Source organism: Heterocephalus glaber, unplaced genomic scaffold, assembly GCF_053883595.1.
Source record: "Heterocephalus glaber isolate CG9 unplaced genomic scaffold, H.glaber_assembly_v1.0 deba00001504, whole genome shotgun sequence".
NCBI classification, from domain to species: domain Eukaryota; kingdom Metazoa; phylum Chordata; class Mammalia; order Rodentia; family Bathyergidae; genus Heterocephalus; species Heterocephalus glaber.
This window is the reverse complement of record NW_028258324.1, coordinates 31,570,352-31,591,762: the sequence shown is the minus strand read 5'-3', so window position 1 is coordinate 31,591,762 and position 21,411 is coordinate 31,570,352. Positions and strand designations below refer to the sequence as shown.

The 21,411-nt window shown below is 35.4% G+C and overlaps 1 long non-coding RNA gene across 2 annotated transcripts in view; it reads right to left on the bottom strand.

Annotated features, from left to right (window-relative positions):
• Nucleotides 1-206: 206 nt before the first annotated feature.
• LOC110347816 (uncharacterized) overlaps nucleotides 207-21,411 on the bottom strand; it is an 82,610-nt gene continuing 61,405 nt past the window's right edge. The window contains exons 3-8 of one of the 2 annotated variants that reach the window (XR_002392665.2): nucleotides 16,977-17,157; nucleotides 11,883-12,145; nucleotides 11,575-11,610; nucleotides 9,087-9,167; nucleotides 5,629-5,774; nucleotides 294-3,074 (exon numbers count right to left, since the gene is read on the bottom strand). This is a non-coding gene — a long non-coding RNA (uncharacterized LOC110347816). Of the gene's footprint in view, nucleotides 3,075-5,628; nucleotides 5,775-9,086; nucleotides 9,168-11,574; nucleotides 11,611-11,882; nucleotides 12,146-16,976; nucleotides 17,158-21,411 lie in introns of both variants that reach the window. The other variant, XR_002392666.2, reaches the window with a different exon arrangement.

Here is a 21,411-nt window from a genome sequence, read left to right as displayed (position 1 = left end):
TACATCTAGCTTTTTACGCCTTCTGCTATGTTGTGTAAACAATAAATGCTGAGAAGTCCGAAGAAGATCATGGTCTTAGCCAGGGAAGGTCGCAGATCAGATGGTCTTAGCCAGGAGAGAGCTAATATCAGTAATAAGCTATCATTTGTTTTATGTATATTATTCTTTTATCCTCAGTCAGGTGATTGGCACCCTGTGACAACTCGTCAGGCATCACCTGATAAGCTCCTCTCACCTTTCTAGTATAAAATAGCCCAACTAAGAGTTTTTAACAATTCAGACAAGAAAAAAAATTTTTATTTTCTAGTTCATCAAGATAAAATGTCCAGCTGTGACTCCAAGAATACTTTTGAAACTTGAAGCTATTTTGACAAAATTCTGCACAATATTTGATCCGACCTGACTGCAAAAGAATATTCTGTTAAAGTTGAGGGTAGCAAGATAAAAATCATGCTTGTTGGACCCAAACAAAACAGGAGTTGGGAAGTAATGAAAGGGGAGGGCTTGTTCCTGTTTATGTGAAATAAGTACTTCTTCAAAAACTTTCTAAAATTCTATAAGAAATTTCATCTCATTCTATACATACCAGCTTTACACATCTTATGCAAATGACCAGGTTTCTGTAATAAAGTTTATCTTTAACATTATTTTTCTGGTACCAGAAATCGAATTCAGGGTCTCACACTTGCCAGGCAGGTGCTGTACCACTGAGCTACATTGCCAGCCCTTACTTTAACATTCTTTAAGACTGAAACAAGATGAGGTAGACCAGAGGTCCCCCAAGCCCTGGACTACTCACCACTCCATAGTCTGTTAGAAACTAGGCTGCACAGCAGGAGGTGAGGGCAGGCTAGAGAATGAAGCTTCATCTCCATTTACAATCTCCATTGTAGACATTACTGCCAGAGCTCTGTCTCATGTCAGATCAACAGCAGCATTAGATTCTCATAGGAGCACAAACCCTACTGTAAATTGTGCATGTATGTGATCTAGGTTGCAAGCTCCTTTAATTCATTCCCAAATCACTCCAATCCTCCCCACCATCAGTTGAAAAAAAAGTCTCATATAAAACTGGTCACTGGTGCCAAAAAAGTTGGGCACTGCTGCTCTAGACAGAATATTTGCCCAGCAATAGCGCCTCTATCAATGAGCTATCAATTCTTGCCTTGGGCATCAAAGACCAACTTTGTATCCAAGTAGCTTACATTATTTCTCCCTTTTATCTGTAAAAAAATTTTCTTTGTTTCAACCTCTTTGAATATGCCCATGCTTTGCCATGGCATGCATATTCTTATTGCATTCTTCTGCTATTCCTAAATAAATATCATTATTCCTTGGATGATCTCTCTCTGATTGTTACTTAGGGTAATAACTGATTGCTTTTTGTGGAGATTGCTAAAATCAAAGTCACAACTACCATCACTGAGACATTAGTGGCATAGGCAATGCTAAAGTGGCATATAAACTGCAAAAACTCTGTTTCTTAACACAGTAAAGGTCTATCTCCTGCTTTCAGTACAGTATTTGTCAAACCATCATCAAGGTCACTGATTCTCAGAAATGACTCAAAGATCTAGACTCCTTATTTGTTTCTCCTCTCAGAGTCCTTGCTCCTGATCCTGTGGATGAGTAAGACTGAGAAACATCATGAGGACCTATTAGAAAAATAACTGTTTACATCTCTTCCTTTCACATCCTACTGCCCAGTACTAGGCCTGCAGTCCATCTAAACACACTTGGTCTGGGAAGTGTCTTCTGGTGTGCCCAAGAGAAAGAGAGAAAAGCTTTGTCATCACACAGCATTGTACTACCACAAGCTGAAAATGCATATTCAAACCACTAACAGCATATGTAAGTCAACATTGAAAGATTCACAAATAAAGTATTTGTTCTTACATTTTAAAAATCAAGTCATTGTAATAGGACATAAAGTATGGGAAGTCAAAATAAAGGAACTATGCTTTATTATTATTTATAAGTTGTTAGATCACTTAAATCCATAGGTAAATAGAAGAAAACAGTAACACATGATTTATTTTGCCTCTGGGCTAAACATACATCAAAACTGTAACTCTTAAAGGTCATTGTCTTCTCTGGGATTATTTCAGGCTATTTGCAAAATGGGAGAAACTGTGCACAATATCCAGTATCTTGCTCAAAAACTATGTACCCATTGCATTGCACATGCTGATTTTATCAGTAGTAAGTTATGCATACATATATATATTTCATGGAGTTACAGAAAATTTGAATCTAATTTGATAGGGCAAAAAATATTGTAATCTCAATGGTTAAAACCTGAATAATAAAAACAATGAAACTAAAAGCCAATAACTGAAAAAACAAGAATTAAATAGCAGAAGTTATCATACAAAGATTAATCCTCTTATGCAAAGTAAATGTCTCTCTACAAGTTATGTCTGTGTTAGAAATTTGAAGAACTAATGAATGAGTTCGAAAACTCCTGGGATTTAGAAGTGTCAGAAGGTCAGAATACCAGTGCAGGTAACTGAAATTTTGAGATTACAAACTAGTAGTTGCTACCGATATTTTGTATTCATTGGAAGAATGAAAAAGGAAAACAACCCAAAGGAACTGTGAGTTAAAAGCTGGTGACAGCAGGAAGGTCCAGAGGAAAACAGTCATTAAGAGTCCTTTGGCGTTGCTTTTGCAAAACAGCTGACTGACAGGTCTCATGGTTGCATCCAATGTTTTTGGTTTTGATTCTTCTGCAAAAGCATCGATTTACTGCTACTTTACATATATGCCCAATATGCAATCTTCAAAAGGACCCAAGGCACATAAAAAGTTGTTGAAACACAGGGAGCAGACAAGACTCTAAACAGAAGAAAGTTTTCCTTTCTGTGCATCATGCAGTATACACTTCTGCTGAAATCCAGGATTGGTTTTCTTACCCACTCCCCTCATGAGCTGTTTTCTTTCTCTTCTGTCTACCCAAATTCTGAACAATTTCCATCCAGCTCAGTAGCTGCTCTGTACTTCACGGCTTCCTTCACCCCCTGCAGAGAACAAAGCTAAGCACTGGGCACAGTGGAAACAGCATCGTTCTGGAGCTGTGAAGGCAGAAAGGCAATGTTTGTAGGCAACAGCTCTGCCTTAAAGCATTCAAAATCAGTGCATTTTATGATTCAGATTGCATTCTTAATTTGTTAGTTTCATTTTGAGAATAATGTGTTCATAAAAATTAAATAGAGGATGTAATAGAGTTTCCTGTACAAACTAAGGAATTAGATGTAGTCTTTCCCAGTACTGTGCATACATCAGCATTTATACACACACACACACACACACACACACACACACACACATGCATCTCAACACTCATATAGTTTTTATAAATTGATGTATAGTTTACATACAATAAAACACACACACTTTTCCATTTTAAGTGTATGATTTAATCAGCTTTAACAAATTTAGGCATGTAAATAACCATCACCCCAGTGAAGATATAGAATCTAACAATCACCTGCAAAATTTTCTCAGCTCCTCTCTTTAATGTCACCAAAACTCTGATTTCAAGTGCCATAAATTAATTTTGCCTTTTTTACAAAAAGCTTTATATGCATTTTGTTGTGGTTTCCTTTGCTCAATATTGTTTATGGGTTTACTCCATGCTGAACATGCATTAGCAGGTGGTGGTTCCTTTTGTTGGCCAAGTAGTATGCCTTTTCTTATGAAAATAATAATTTTTAAAGATCTTCCTATTGATAGATATTTTCAAACATATAACTTTTTTATGTACCAAAGAATTTTACTGTGCAGTTCTTTTCATTTTTACATTTAGAACTACATTCTGGACATGGTTTCCTAAATGTCTATACAGATTTATTTGATTCTTTCCTATGGCTGCATAGTCTTCCTACATGGTCAAATGCTATGTATTACATACTCAAGCCTCTATCTATAGTTATGACTTTCTATATTAAAAGAGTTTTGGGGCTGGGGATATAGCTCAGTGGTTTCGCCGCCTGCTGGACAAGCTCAAGGATCCGAGTTCGATCCCCAGCACAAAAAAAAAAAAAAGAGAGAGTTTTATAAATTAAAGTTATTCTTGCTAACAGTTTAAAAAAATTAACATAGTAAAGAAATGTCCAAGATTCCACATATTAGGGAGAACAAGCTGTACTTCACAATGATGACAAGAAAGACTGTTATTAGTCAAGAGGAAGGGAATGAGATGGAGCAGGAGGGGTATAAGAGAGGATAATGGGGGATAGGAATGAGTAAACATATTAAATTTCCCCAAATGTAAAGCTAGGGTGCAAAGTGGGTCAAGGGAGGTAGGGGATGAAAATGATCGCAGTATGTTATGTGTGTGCCCGAATCTACAAAACTGACACAGACTGCTGTAATCTATGTACCCAATAAAAAAAGAGCAAAAAGAAAAAAAAGATGTGTGCAAGATAAAAACAGAAATGTCTAAATCAAAAAAAAAAAATCCTTTCTCAATCCCGTTATATAACCAAGCTGGAGCCACATTTAACAGTTTTTATTAGTTTAAATAATAATATACTTCAATGCTAATTTAATCAACTTTAGAAATACTTCTTGATTCTCTATTGCAAGAGATGAAAATTTCAGTACTTTTGCACTGCTTCCACCTCCTTTATCTCTCTCCACCTCCAGATTTCTATTCTTTTTATATTGTAGACATCATTACTGCTCTACAACAATAATTAATCTTACATGTTTTATCTAGATGTTAATTCTACAAATATAAACCCATGCAATATTATTTTAAACACATGGTATAAAGTTTATTCACTCAAGAACTAACTAGACTGAACAGGACAAAAGAAATAAATGTACTCTCATATTAAAACACCCCCCACCGATTAAAAGTGAACATTCTACATTTTGGAGAGTGGATGAATGCATTTTATCTACTTTTTATTAATTTTTGAAAATTTTCTTTGACCCAAATTTGTATGGAATGTATTTAATGTGTTTATTGTTTTATTTTATGAGACTACCTTCATACAAATATTTGTCTTCATTTCAGGACAACAATAATTAACTTTGAGCTATTACCTTTTCAAGATAATGGTTGGCCCACACATTCAGTTAAGAGTTCAGAGTTGAGCGCTGACAGAGGGGAACTCCATTTCATCTTTGAATGCTTTCAAGGTTTTTATACCCACTTTTTTCCTGGTGTTTTTTAAAACAATTTTCCAGTAACTACCTATGTTTTGACATCATTCATGTGTCCTCCCCACTATTTGGTGAGCTATATCTAGCTATGCACTATTTTCCTTATCTTTATTTAAAATATTATTTTTCCCCACTTTTTTGCTAACAGGCTCTTTTATCTCCTTTAAGCAGTTGGTGATATCTGAATCAATTCCTGCATATCACTTACTTTAATAATTTTAGTATGTCTGTTTTGTCTCTACATTCTGAGCAGTGTTCATTACTTGTCTTCCAGATTCAGTTTTCAGCAGTCTGTTGATATATTTAACTCATTTCTTTCCTTTTTAGTTTTAACAATCATATTTTAAATTCTAATACATTTCTTTTTGTCCAAATACTCTTCTTACAACAATATGATATAAGAGTTATATAGATCTTATGTTTATTTTAAATATTTAAAATATAATAACTCACTTAATCCTTGTCACAGAGTAGTAAAATAGCTTCTATTATTAACCTAAATTTGCAGGTCAAGAAACCAAAATACAAAGAAGTGTCTCATTCAAGATGACAAAGTAGATTCCAGTGCCCATGTTCGTGAAATATCTTCACAGTTGTTTCTGAAAATGCAAATTTAATTATTAGTGATTGTATTATTATCCTAATTGTCTCTTGTCTTCCAGATCTAGAACTTCTATTTGTGTATTAGCTTTTCTCTAATCTGTTAATTAACTGAATATATTAAGATGACTATACCAATGACTATTACTCCTAAAATAAGTTGTGGAAAGCCCTACTGAGGCCTATGGGTTCCCATAGGTGTGATCCCTATCTCCCTCCAATCTGCTCCCCTTTCCTCACTTGTTTGTGATGAACAGAGAGCAGGAAGAAGTTGAATTAGTACAAACCACATCACTCAAATAACTAATATTTCTACTCTACAGCTGAACATCAGTCATCCCTCACACCACTTTGAAGAGAGACGGAGACAAGCAAATGCAAGAGAAATCATGGGAGAAGCCTTTCGCAACTTACTGACACCTCATTTTTAAAAGAAAAAAATATCTGTATTTAATTCTAAGATTACTTATCTATAAAATCCAGCACAATGTTTTTAAATGAGAATACCTCAAGGCAACTGCATATTTATTGATTATAAGCTCTACTTTTGTACTTTTTAGTGTACAGCTGTGTTAAAATTGGGGGCAATAGCTTACTGCAGAGGTCTTTAGCAAATATGCCTTAATTAAAAGTGACAAAGAACCAAATAGACAACATTCACAAAGACATCACAACCTAAAAGCATCTCTGTCTTTTTATATAAAAAGAAACCCACAGAAAGTCTCAGTGTGGTGTTGCTAACATCCTCGGCTTGGTGACCTTCTGAAAAGTATGACTTTGATTAAAATGCAATTTACTTTTCTGTAGGTAATGGAGAAAGGGTTATTCTCATTAGAGAATACAGAAAAGGGAATGTAGGGGGAGAATGATGTAGAAATAGGTGTTAAGTGAACTGTACAAAGTAAGAAATGCACACTTTAGGAAAATTCTTAGTTAATATATTAAAATTGCAGAAATATATTCTCCGATAACACAGTTTGAAACTAAGGTTGTTTTAAGGTTACAAGGTAAACCAGGTAATTTAATATTTAATTTAGTCAGTGAACTTTATATACTATTAAGCTAAAATAGTTTCATAATAATGTGGCAACATCTTTTGGCAACTACTCCTAGACATAAAGCAATTAAAGACTCCAAGACTTCTCTTTTACATAGTCACTAATTAGTTCATGAGATGATTTTGTTTTTCCAAATTTTTAAAATTTAATTTCTCATCCTAATGAGTGACTTCATGTACACAGTTGATGTGATTTTAAAAATAATGCTCACTCTCTCTTTAAAGGTTATTAGAAAACCCACTTGAACTAAAGCAGCAAGGCAAGTTCCCTCTGCCCACTCATAAAGGAAGTAGGAGATTCATTCTTGAGAAAAACTGAACTGGAGAGGATGTAGATTTGGATACATTAGGCCTGTCAGTGGCAACGATAAGGAATCAGACTGAAAATAGGGGAATTAAGTGAATAGTTGCAGGCAGAAAAGTAGTCAACCCCTCCTTATCCCAGCCTCCTTCCTTGCCTGGCTCAAAGAATATAGGCTCTAAACTTATTAGCAAAACATGCTCATATGCATACACACACATACTGCATCAGGTTCTTGAAAGATTCACCTCTAGAGAAACTTCAGGGATTTAAACAAAGACCTGCAGGTTTGTACATTATTGGAAGGAAAAAAAATGGCTGAAGGCATACTTAAGAGGAGAGTAACACTTAAGAAATTGGTAGAAATGGGGCTGGGGATTTAGCTCAGTGGTTTTGCCGCCTGCTGCAGCTGCTGCTCCAAGCTCAAGGACCGGAGTTCAATCCCCGGTACCAAAAAAAAAGAAAAGAAAAGAAAAAAGAAATCGGTAGAAACAATATAAGTGAAGGAAGGAAGGAAGGAATGGAGAGGAGGGAGGAAAACAGAGATTGAGGAAGGGAGAGAAGCAGAGCACCAGGAAAGTAAAGCATTGTGCTACAGAAGCCAAGAAAAGATGACACTGTCCAGTGTCAGTTGCTGAAGGGTTAGTCAAATAAGAATAGGAGTTTGCTCCCTGTGCATTTCATTTTGTTTTGAAATCTTTCAAGAGCATCTTCTTTAGGGTAATGTGAGGGAAAGCCAGGATCTAGGTTGAGGATTCACTGGCAATGAGAATATTGAAGAAAGTACTGTAGGCCATTCTTTCCATGTGCTTAGCTGTGAGCGACATGAGAAATGTGAAGGGTAGTTGGAAAGCATGAAGGGCTAGCATGAGGGAGGTCTAGCTGTCTGTATCATCTCAGTTTTGTTTTTAAGCAAGAGGCTTCCTGGCATCTGAGTCCTAACATTTTTTCGATTTTTTTTTATTACTACGTTTGCTGTATATAATGATCACATTCCTTGTGGGGACTTAGTACATGTAAATAAAACATCTCAGTTCTTTTTTTCAACTCCTTCCCTATCTCTCCTCCATGTTAGCTCCATCTCTTCATCCTCTTTCCATTTGCAAAGCTTCTATCTCCCTATTTCCTATTATACATCTTTTATTTTGCTCTTTATTTATATTTAGGATTTCTCATATAAGAGAAACCACAGGATATTTAAGCTTGTGCATCTGATTTATTTCACTTAACATTATGGTATCAAAGCGTACTCATTTTGTTACAAAAGACTCGAGTTTATCCTTTTTATGGCAGTGTAGTTCTGCATTGTGTATAAATACTACATTTTCTTTATCTGTTCCTCTGGGTTGATGGCCAAAGATTGTTTCCAAGATTTAGATACTATGAATTGTACTGCTACAAATATGGATATGCATGTATCCCCATAATATGCTGATGCCTTTAACTCTTTCAAGAAAGTATCTAGAAGGAGAATAGCTGGGTCAAAAGGAATTTCTTGTTTTAGTTTTTTTTTAAGAATCTCCACATTGATTTCCACAGTGGTTGTACTAGTTTACACTCCCAGCAACAATTTAGAAGAGTTCCTCCCCCCACCCCACCCCCGCAGCCTCACCAGCATTTGTTGTTGTTGTTGTTATCATTATTATTATTATTATTATTATTATTATTATTGATACTGGGGTCAAACTCAGGTCCTTGCGCTTGCAGGGCAGGCGGCGGAACCACTGAGCTAAATCCCCTCCCCGGCCCTGTTATTATTTTATTTAAAATAGAATCGCAGTGTTGTTTACAATTACATTCCTCTAATGGCCAGAGATGTTGCGCATTTTTTCATGAAGTCCTTATTGAAAGAAGAAATTGACAAAAGGAGAGAATGAGTAATTAGTGAAGCTAGAGACCACGCCTGAGCCCTGAGGGGGAGGTGCCCATGCAAGGGGAGGGACGGCTCTTTACCTGGAGAGGACAGGAGGTTCACACATTAAGCAGACTATGCCGCAGGAAGATCAAGAAGATTCTTTCTCAAATTCGTTTTCTCTGTTAAATTAGTGATAAAGTCACATGGTGAGGACCAGACACAGCAAGGAGGAGTGGGATCCAAAATAGTCAAGAACTCCATCTACCTCGAGAAGCAAGAGTTGACAGGGAACTGGAAAAATCACCAATGTTGAGTTGAGACTGGAGTCTGAATAAAACTCTGATTGTAATACTTCAAATGTAAATTTAAAAGACATGTTAAAAAATAAAAGATCATGTAAGTTGGGAAGTTTGGTGAATGTTTCATCAGACAGGTACAAGAGAAAGAGAATGAAGTAAGAGGTTTGAAATATTAATAAGAGTAGTAGAGATAATTTACCACTGATCCCTAATATTTCCCTAAATTTGTAGGACCTTTCATTTTCTCTACTTTTTGAAATGTAATTCCTCAACTTGAACTTTATTATTTTGAGCTATATTACAGCCTTGTAATGAATTCTTTTTGTTTAAGTTTAGCAACCATGTTCCTCTTGCCTATAATAAAAGAACAAAATATTTGAAATCTAACACAATTAGGAGAAAGCATATTTATTTTAATAACTACAGTATTGATACTGCCATATATCAAACATATTAATAGGTGTCAGAAAATTTCATAATTCTACCAGAACCATATTTGCCTTCAAATAATTTAAGTTTTTACAAAGGAAGATAAGGAGCATGATAAATAACTATAATCTAAAATGAAATAGGATTAGTGGCATAAGATATCTAGGCACAATGTTGAGGAAAATGAGATAAGGGATATCTCCCTTTGGTGAAATTGTGATGCATCCAAGATTTGGCTTACATTTGGGATGTGGGCAGCTGACTCAGTAAAGGCATAGAGGATCAGAAGAAGTGCACAGAGGGGAGAGCATCAAGTATCTGTGATAATCAATAAGTAGACAAGGTTGTCATGCTTATGGAGGAGAATAATAAGCAATTTGGCTATAAAAAGTAGTAGCTGAAAAGCCACCCTTAAAAGGTCGGTGTTGTAATTTGTAGCCAGAATCATGCTTGGAAAGACAAAGCTTTAAAAGTCACATGTGATGTAGTGGAGCGAGGAAAAGACTGAAATTAAGGGAAAAATTCCAAAGTATTGCTGTAATCCGATAATGAGATAATTGGTTACTAGAATGATGAAAGTTTCAAGTGCTTCCTATCTAATTGATCATGGATGGAAAGGTACGAATCATAAAAGGCAATGAGGTCTTGAGCTTGATAAAGTGATGGAAATGTTAAAAAAATATTTCACAGTTCTGTATTTTAAACCCTTGCTTTTCTGCCTCCCCTTTCCTGAGTTTTAGGCCCCTCTCCAGTTGCCCACACATCCCCAGCTGAGTAACTGGTATTGGCACAAACCAAGATGCCTAAAGACAATCACTGCTCCTTTTTTCTCTCCATCTTAGAAGGTTTCCACCTCCTCCTGGCCTTCAGTGCCCCTCAGTCTCTACATCAGATCAACAAGGCACAACGGCCCTTCTTCATTCACACTAGCTTCACTGCAGCAGCTTCTTCATAAATCTCCCTGTTCCCATTTTCTGTTCACTACATAGCAGAACACCAATAAACTCTGTCTGGCCTAATGAATTAATCTGGCAAGCAAAATAGAGCTTTCACTGCCATGTCCATCTGCTGAAAACATCTTTTTTAAAAAAGAATGTTACTCCTACTCTCGAGAAATTCTAAAGGATACTCCTTTCCCAAATTTTACCAGGTAAAAACTTTTCCTATTCTCTTTGAATTTTCCAGGTCCACTTTGATAAATGTGTATGCATGAGTGTGTTGGGCAGAGAGGTGTGATTGCGAGCCTGTGTACTCACTAACAGGAGAGCCACAGAGGGTAGGAGAAAAAAGACCTCGGTTTCCCTAGGGTGAGGGCCATGTTCCCCTACCAGTTGCCATCTTATGACCTTCCAATTCCCAGGGATGGAAAAAGGAAATTGAAAAGACAGGTTCTTACTTGTGTCTACTGGGGTAAGATCAGGTAGGTTAGAATGCTCTACTTATCTGTGCATGCATTCAGCTGCTTCATGTTAAAAGATTTCTATCTATTGACATGTCCACACAATGCCTAGATTTAATTCATGTTATTACTCAGAGACTAACTCTATATAGTAGCAGATGCTTTAAAATATAACTGTTCCCACAGATATACACATATTCTGAACCCTGCTCTAGACACTGACACCCCAGCCCTGGCACTTGCCTGCTTCTGTGTCTTCACACCCACCATTCACAGCAGCCCTTGCCCTACATCTGCATCCCCTGCTCCCCAGACTGAACCCTCTAAACAGAGATCATACCTTGGCCCCCAATAAAGGGAGTCTCATCCTTTAAGTTGCACCCCTGCTGTCTGAGATTTCTGTGCACACTATCGATTAAAGTGGGTCAGTGAGGTTTAGCTTGGTGGCACAGTACTCACCTAGCATTCACCGGGCCTTGGACTCAATCCCTAGCACTGCAAAAACAAACAAACAAATAAATTAAATTAAATAGGCTTTTTTTTTCCAAAGGAAAAATTTGTTCAGTCAAGGAACTACAGGTTGTTTGACAACTGATCATCACTGAAAAAAATAAAACAAACTAGAAAGGAGCTAGATTTGTTCTGGCAAAAAGAGATAACCATGATTTTAGCATACTTATAATGCTTATTAAGAGACTGACAACCTACAAACAAGAAACAATCTCAGTTGAATATTGATTAAAAGATCTAAAAATGTTGTGTAATACCTCTTGTAGATGTCTATACAGCAACACGGGTTTTATTTGATGGTAGTGCTCAATTCTGGACCTGTCTGAAGTCAGGCTGAGAGACAGACAGGACAGGAGCAAGTGACAGCTTTCTTAGTTTCAAGGTTAGAACTCTTCGACTTTGCTGTACTTCTGTGTACTCAGGACAAGGTTGGGATGAAATGGCAATGTTCCCAAACATAATAAGTTCAGAATTAGCAGCGATTTATGGAGACTTCACGTTGGCACTATTTGCAGTGAGCCTAAAGAGAATAGGAGGACAGGTGTTTGTTTTATCTCAATGTATGCCTTTCTCCAGGACTTTATTCTTTCTAATTTAGTATAGGTAGCCCATTTAGAGATACATATTTTTACATAATCTTGGAGTAGATTCTTAAGCTCAGGTTTGAATCAATGGTTCATCATTCAATTGTCTCTATATTAGCAGTTTCTGACTCCATCTTTGTTAAAAACCTGACATTGTTTCAAACATCTAAGCCTGCTTAAGGTGAAAATCAAAACCATGCCAGAGACAGTAACCAAAGCTATTTTTTAATGTTAAAAACAAACACGCATGGAGCAGGATTTTCACCAGAGCACCTGACTTGTTTTTCATTCTGTTCTTTGGACTTTATTTTCTTCTTTCTAATCACCATATCATAATTCATCAGAACTGTGCTTTACAGGGTACAAGAATGACATGAATGCAATTAAATATTCTCCTGACAAAAAAGAAACTGCTCACTGCAGCTCTGAGGAACTTGATCCACAATGCTTTTGCATATAAATTTGCTTTTGAAAATAAAGCTGCCATATTTCTCTAATGCACTCAAATTTTCTTAAGGCTAATATTCACTTATCTACTCAGCAAATACTTATTGTCTACTGTAGGCCAGATGCTGTTAACAGGGACTGATATTTGATGATCAGAATCATTGTGTCTCACCCCTCAAAATTATATGTAGCATATATTATTGAAGTTCTTAACTCAATTTTGAGCAAATAGGAAGTCCTGTTTACTTTTATGACCATATACCTACAGTTGCTTTGTCTACTATTTCTACTATTTGTCTACTTCCTATTGCTGGGGAATCTCAACAACTGCAAATGTCAAGTGTGAGTGCAGAACACAGACTCCTCTGAATCTCATAGATAAAGATAATGCAGTTGTTATGTAGATTGGTGTCACAAGGAACAGCGAATGAGTTGCTATAAAGTCATATAAAAGTGTCATAAGTTGCCCCAAGAAATGGTTTTTACATTAAAAGCTGAAGGGTAACTAAGGGATTAAGAAGGGAGGAGGAGTTATAAAGAAGCAAATTTGAGGCAAAGTCATAGCATCTATTGAAGTCCTATGGCAGAAGGGAGAACTGTCCTCCGGGGCCTGAGAGAAGTTCACTGTAGCCAGACACAGAATGAGGAACAGAGTTTGGGAGAGCATCTGTGGAGTCAGAATGTGGCACATTTCCTGCTCGCTCGTCTTTCTCTTCACAGGACATGAGTCTGAAGTTCTCCTCAACAAAGGAGAAAGTCATATACTGTCTGTCAGTTGGAGTTTTTGAGTCAATCCTGCAAATGTGTCCTTATTCAACTGGAGTCTGGGCAGAATCATAAAAAGTGATCGTCACCATTTGCAAACAGTTCTCCTTTTTTTCTAGGAAGTATTAGAGGAGCTAGAAGTTTTCATTATGAAAATCAGAGTTAAAGAGTGTCCTAAATCGTCAGCTGCTCCCTGTCACACAGCTGCCCCCTGACACAACAGGTTGCCAAACGTGGTAGAGGGAAAGGAGGAAGTCATTAACCAGAGCTGCTCTGAGCTCCTCTGGGCCCACTGCAGACTGTTGACTGAAATGTAACTGCCAACCAGCCAGCCTCCAGACATCAGCATTACCACCACCAGCACCAGAGAGAGCCCCAGGAGCACCAGTTACTGGAGTCACTATGTAGATATGTGTACACATGCATGTAGATATGAATAAACTGATCTTTCCTTTGCTCACAAATGAGTAAAGAAGGTCAAGAATAAATGATATATAATTTTAATCAAAGAAATTGGTGGCTGTTCCTTTGTTTAATATCTCTCTCATTTGCTGGAGTGTAAATTCCCCTAAAGGTAAGGTCCAAGTATTTCCAAATCTTTGTGAACCTGTCAAGTGTCATGTACATTTTCTCTTGTAAGAATTGCCTCTGGTGGAAAACAATAAAAGAAGAGTAGATGTGAAAGAAAAGTTCAGAAAGCTAGCTATGAAATAGGATCACTGAATTAATTATTGTATTTTGAGTTTTGGTATTGAATACAATTGCATAAGAAGAAATGATAGGGTCAAAGAAGAAAGAAAAAAAATACTTTCAGTCTAATACAAAAAATAATAAAAGAATAAAGAAATCTGGGGCATCCAGGAGGAAAGGCATTTCCCTGGGGTCATGTAGGAAAGCAAAGCGTAAAAGGAGTGAAGGCAAGGAGCTAGGAGGATGAGAGTTTTTTGCACATGTTTGGAACAGGAACTACCTGTCCAGACTTACAAGAAGCAAAGAATCAGGCAAAATGAGTCAGATGGCAGGACCCTGAGTGCCATGTTAGATCTGTTTTTCAGAAGGCTGTTAGATAGATTCCTAGGGTACAGTGCGGGTGAACCATTTTAAGAGGCTATGACTGACAGCAGGGAAGAAGCTGGATGATGAAAAGGAAGACAGAAATAAAAGATGGATAGAAAAGATGAAGAATCTTGCGTACTTCTAGGAACACCTTTAATGATGGGGGTAAATGTTTATTGAACGAGTGAATGAACAAAATCAGTGTATCAATGAACAAATGACAAATCATCCCTAAAAGAGATTATATAGCTAGAAAAAAGATAGAATTGCTGATTGTTTTGGATATGGAAACAAGCAACTTTTTGTTTTTTGTTTTTTGTTTTTTGTATTTTGGTACTGGGGATTAAACTGGGGACCTTGTGCTTATGAGGCAGACAGCAGAACCACTGAGGTAAATCCCTGGCCCACAACTTAGATATCTTAAGTGAAAGGAAAAAAGTATTTTTAAATTCTCATATATGATACATAAATCACCTAGAGTTTGTTCTCTCTCTCTTTCTCTCTCTCTCCCTCCCTCTCTCTCTCTCTCCCTCCCTCCCTCCAAAGTACAATGCTATGTGACTCAGTAAAATAAAAGGTATTCAAAAGAACTGAAACTCTACAGATCAAATTAATATTCTTAGTAACTTACTGATATTTGTGAAATTCTCTAATAGACATGAGGCTGATGAATTTCAAATATATTTGGATATTAAATTACATTTAACATAAACTTTCATTCACAATTTTCATTTCCTAAAAATATAATTTACCATCACCCTATCTTGCCCTAAATGTCCGTCATAATGACCTGTTCCTTGTATCAAAATGGCTTAGAACCCTTGGTGTGTCAGATGAGTATTTTACTTCCATTAATGAGGTCACCTTTATCCCCAGCGTATAGCCTGAAAACTCACCCTATTCTAGGGCCCAGAATAAGTAAATAAGCAGCACAGGATCGTGTCACTACTGAGTAAAGGATCCAGGACAGAACTTCTTAGCCTTTCTCTTGTTCCATTACCATGCACTGCTGTGTTGTTCATAACATTATAGATTTGCGTAAGATAGATTAATCGAAAAGTAAATATTTAATTTACCACTTTTCAAAGTTGCTCTGGAATCTGACCTGATTTTAATCATGAAAATGTTTGTGCTTTTATTAATATTGCATCATACAAATGAGTATTTATTATGCATAGCATTTCATAGTTCCGTTGTTTGGAAAATTTTAGAGTTATTTATTTAATACAGATGATATTTTATGCCCTTTCTTTTTAGTAAAATATTACTTGATCTAAAGTAATTAAAAGTAACCCTTTGGGATGTGAAGCCAGATTTTTCCCTCAGATAAAGGAATGGGAGAGGTTTTATTTATTTATTTTTGCTAAATATCTTATGCATGGTAAATATTTGTTGTTTAGCTTATTAACACATTTGTCAATTGATTAAAATAAAAATCAAAGACATTTAAAATCTGGGAAAATCCGTGGAATTAATTATGTTGGCCACCAAATAAAAGTAAACTGAAAATGAACAGCCAAAATAGTCTTGCAATTTCCACTGTTAGGATCTGAAATCTCAGGGATTTAATTTGAATTCATAGTGTAGAGTAAGGTAATGATTGAAATACCACCTAAGAAAAGAAAGACTAAATTAATTTATTCTTTCAATGTTTAGTAAATGAATTAACTTTTAAAATATTTCTTTGCTACAATTGGGTTAAATTAAACTCTAATTAGATTTAATTCAGGATCCAATATAAATAGAGTATAATTTTTATAAGATATATTATAAATCATGTACTCAAAATATTAATTTTCTAGATGAAAAACTGACCTGTGGGATAAAAATAAGGCCTGAGGGTGGGAGAAGTAAAACATTTTCTTCAACACTTATTTTAAACTAAGTTAGACTGGAATCCATGTTATATACTTATAGTATTCAATATTAACTGTGATAGTTAATTTTCTGTGTCAAGTCGTCTTGACCATGATACACAGATAAGTGGTCAAACATTATTCTGGTCTTTCTGTGTGGAAGTATTTGGGTGAGATTTACATTTAAATCAGCAGGCTTTTAGTAAAGCAAATTGCTGCGGGCCTTTTCTGATCAGCTAAAGGCTGACATCACCTAAGAAAGTAGAAATTCTCCAGCATGCTGCCTTCAGACTTCATTTGCAACACTGGCCTTACAGCAAACTGCCTTTGGATTTAAATTGCAACTCTTCCCTAAATTTCCAGTTTGCCAGCCTCCTCTAGAATCTGGGACTCAACAAGCTGATGAGTCAATTCTTTAAAATAAATATCTTTCTACTTAGAGATATGTCCTGTGTTTCTGTTTTTCTGTAGATCCCTAACTAATACATTAATATTTTATTTAAAAAGTTTAGAAGTTACTGACTTTAAAAAGTTATCTATATTATCTATGTAGAATCAAAACAGGATGTATCAGTTAAACCTTGCTAGAGAAACAGTTAATGCATGATATACAAATATATAAGATTTTACGAGATTGGCTTACAATGGCTGCCTACAGAGTCAGGTATGGAAGAGTTCAGAGGATCTGCCTGTACTCTGGAGATCTGAAGGATCCAGTCAAACGCCTGGAGCTCACTATAGTGTCCCATCCAAGTCCACACCAGGAGGCCAAAGGTTCTGTGATAGAGGCTGAAGGGTCTGTGCTGGAGGCTGAAGGGTCTGTGCTGGAAATAAGCAAATGATATCCAAGGTGAAGGTGAAGAAACAAAAGCAAGCCTTCCTTCTTTGTTTCCCCTTTATACCATTTAGGTGACAAGCTGTCCTAGGGTGGGTCTTCTGTCCTCAGTAAATACCCCAGCCACACTCAGAACTATGCTGATCCAATTTAGTTGGATGTTTCTTCCTCAAGTTGACACAGTTACTATCACTGGGGGACAATATACACAAGTATCTTACTGATATAGCTGAATACACACAAGTATCTTACAGATATAGCTGCCAGGAAATTTGGGTGCTAAGTTCTTTCCTGATTGAGTAAACATGGATAAATCTTTTAATTATGCTACTCTTTAGTTTCCACACATATTACTCCATTTACACAGTGCAAGATATTGTCAAACATATTGTGTCATTATTAAACCATTCCAGTTCCTTTTGGCTAGCCATTCAGGTTGAATTAGGAGTGGTTTTAGTCACCACCAATATAAGTATGTATAGTTGGAAATTTACATCCATATCCTTATAGGTCACTCTTCTTTTGCACAATCTTGTGTTATGTTTGCAGTATTTGTCTTCCTGTGCTACAGTGCTATTCTACTGCATGTTGGTCAGATGAACACATATGGGGAGAATCAAAGACTTCCTATGACTGATTTTATTGTTACTCTTATTGTCACTTTTTTGTGGTTAGATAACATTTCAGCCCAGGCTAAAGGTCTTATAAATATTAAAATATGAACCAGTTATAGCATTGTCTGGGAACTTTTGTCTTTCTAAGCAGCCAGGAGTGACATGTTATTCCGGCTTTCTGACTAGTATAGGATTCTGAAAGGTATCTATGATCTGTGACTTTCTGAATATTGTATTTGGGAGGAAATTCTCGTTTTGTGTACCAAGGGACCAGCTGATACAGTCCATCAAATACTCCTACTTTGAATGGCCAAGGAAGTGTTCTGCTGCTGCCAGAATATTATTAAATAAAGAAGTACACTTATGAAATATATATCTATACTACTTCCTGTCAACATCTTGCCAGCACAATAGTTTCTAATAAAAGTAATAACTTTTTCAATAAACTTTTGGTTTTAAAATTTTGCTGCTTTTTTGAAATAAAGCCTGTAACTTTCCTAAAACTATTAGATATAAATGTATTTTGGTAGGAAAATTTGAAAGTTTAGGGGCCTGATGATAATAAGATGATACATATATTTAAATGAATAGTAATTTCTTCACTAAGTCATTTGACATCCAAAATGTTGCCAATTTAAGCTTTAACATATATATTCAATCAGAAAACATTTATGTTGTCACACTGTAATAGAAGAAAATCTTTATTTGGAATAACACTACTTTAAAATTTTGTACAGATCATAAACCTATTAACTGTCTTTGCTTGACAAAGCCTGACTTACCTAAGTTATATTTAGAAAAAAACATTATTAGTTCAAAATGTATATCTGAGCAGTGTTTATATGTTATATGTTATGGCTTGTGTCTAGATAGTCCCAAAAAGTTCATGCAGTGGGGCTTGTTCAGAGATGGCTGGATCTAGAGTGTGTGACACTGACACTGGGATTGATTCATTGTACAATGCTAGGTTCAAGAGTCCTAGGATTAAGGGTGTGAGTGCTACCCACCCTAAGTAACCTGGATAAGATATAAGGGATAGAAAGAGCTGTGGTCATCCCTTGTTGCTTTGCTACCTTCTGCCTGCCATGAATTTTTTCTCCTCTGAGATGCCATCCTCCCTTGAGCCAGTCAATTTATGGACTGGAACCTCTACAAACTGTGAGCTAAATAAGCCTTTCCTCCTTTAACTTTGGGTCCTGGGTATTTTGTCTCAACAATGAGAAAATAGCTAAGATATTATGAAACAATTTGAATTGCAAAGACTGGGCGTATGTTTCATTTTTGTTTGTCTAAATGACAAATGACACTTAATAGGTAATAAGTTATTTGGGAGCTTTGAATATTTCCAATGGATGAGTAATTAATTTAATAACTGTCACATTAAGTGTAACCTTCCATTTCGCTGTTTAATATGTTTGCTACATATGAGTAGAAAGAATATAGTTTTACATGATATGTGTAGGTTTTTTGCTACCGTTTTTTTCTCATACTACTTAGGTACAACCAAGACTTAGTTTCCTTACAAGTAGAAAACAAAATATGCCTTTTTAATGCAGACCCCACTCAAAAAGTTTTAATGTTTTTATTTATTCATTCATTTTTTGTTTCTTTGTTTTTAGAGACAGGGTCTTAGTTAGTACTTGAATGCGAGACAGGGTCTCACTACTCACTGAATAGCACACTCTGGCTTCAAACTCATGATGATTCTCCTGTCTCAGCCTTCTGAGTTCTGGGATTACAGGTGAGAAAGATTTAAAAAATTTAAGACTTCTTTTTAGTTTTAAAACTTTTAACATTAGAATCAAAGAAGTTGCAGTTTGTGAGTTAGCATTGATCTTGTGAAAATAAATTCAATTCAGATTTGATGTTCCTTAATGTTCATTCTTATTTTACAGTGTGATGGTTAAATAATCATGCCTCATACCTAAAAGGAACTAAGATATATTATTCTAAATCATAATTATTATATTATAATAATTCTGTTTGTGCACACACATTTACTTGGATAGGCTTTGGCTGAATGCAAGGCTTATTTATATATTTCTTTCAAATGTTTTTGTTTATGAAAATCTAGATTTTGTTAGCACCTTGCTAGCACCTTATTATTACTATTATTGCTTTTACTCATGACAGATATTGTCAATATGAAAATGTTTCTCTTTTATGTAACTAAATCTGAAAGGAAAAAAATAAGAAAAATAGGCCCTAAAAACTTGAAAATAATTTGTCCAATGTTAGGGGCCTCAGAGTGAAACCAAAGTCTTCTAAAATGTTGAAACAAGTAAATGAGGTTGGAAGGTTTGTTGGATAAAAGCCAAGGACAGGCATCAGAAGCCTTGTGTCCCAGATCTCATTTTGTCATTAAATTATAACTTCTTGAAGGTCTTTTTAGACAGTATAGTAAGAAGATTTTGTACACATTCTAGCATGTAGTAGATGAGCAATACATGCATGAGAAATGAGTGAGTAAATGTCAGTGCTGCCTGTGTGACCTTGAGAAATTCACTTAGACCTTCTAAAATCCAATTTCTTCAAAGAAAATTACGTGATTTCAAAACTTGCTAATATTATAATTGGATCATCTCTGGGGTCTTTCTTCCTCTGAAATCCAATGGCTCATCTTGAATATTACTATGATATTAAAACTACTTTATAATTCTAATATAAGTCCTTTGATTTTTAACATGAAATATTGATCTATTTGTATGTTCCTGATTACATATGAAGTTAAATAGGGTTGAATATATTCATGTATGAATTGAGGGAATATTTTTTGTTAGTTTTTCATCTGGCAATGTTTCAAGACAGTTTCATTGTGGCATAAGAAATATATTTATTTTCAATAGTAGGAAACTCTAGTTTCAATTTCTGGACAGCCAGAAACAAGATAATCAGATTGAGTGACAGATTCATATCATACTTTTTAATATACAGTATTCTTAAAGCAAGATATTAATTTCAATATCCTTTTAGATGGCCCTTTCAAAAATATTTTTGGCCTATTATGATATTAAATCTAACTCTGGAACAAAATCTTTCTAAGATCTCCTTCAGCTTTAATACTTTACAAGGTTATATTTTTCTAACTAAGCCACAGATATTTCAATTAATTGATATTAATAGCAATTCTATTCATCATGAGTCTATAGAGAAAAACAAGATGAAATAAAAGTCTCTAGAAAAGGTATAGTAATATCTTGCTTATCTTAAAGTCATAAAATGATAAATTCAAGTGTTCAGAACCAGCCCATACACTTGAGAGCCAAGGAAATACTTGTAACAAATGTCGTAAGAGTAAGTTCTTTCAGGCATATATTTAGAATCCATTTACTTCCATTTTCTATGTAATTAAATAAATTTGATTATCTGATTTCCCAGTGCAGAAATAGAAGAGGAAACATCCAGAATTAATACAATGACTGACAAAATTTTAAGTGTACAATAAGCAATGTATTTAGATATTTTGGTAATAAAAAGAAGAAAGCAAATACAATCCATTCATTGACTTCTGAGTCACTGATTGTAGCACAATTACTTATTTGATGTTCATAATCATGATTCATAGACCTAATTATCACTATGCTACATATGTATAAATGTATTTAATTTTATAAATGTTTCCAACAAAA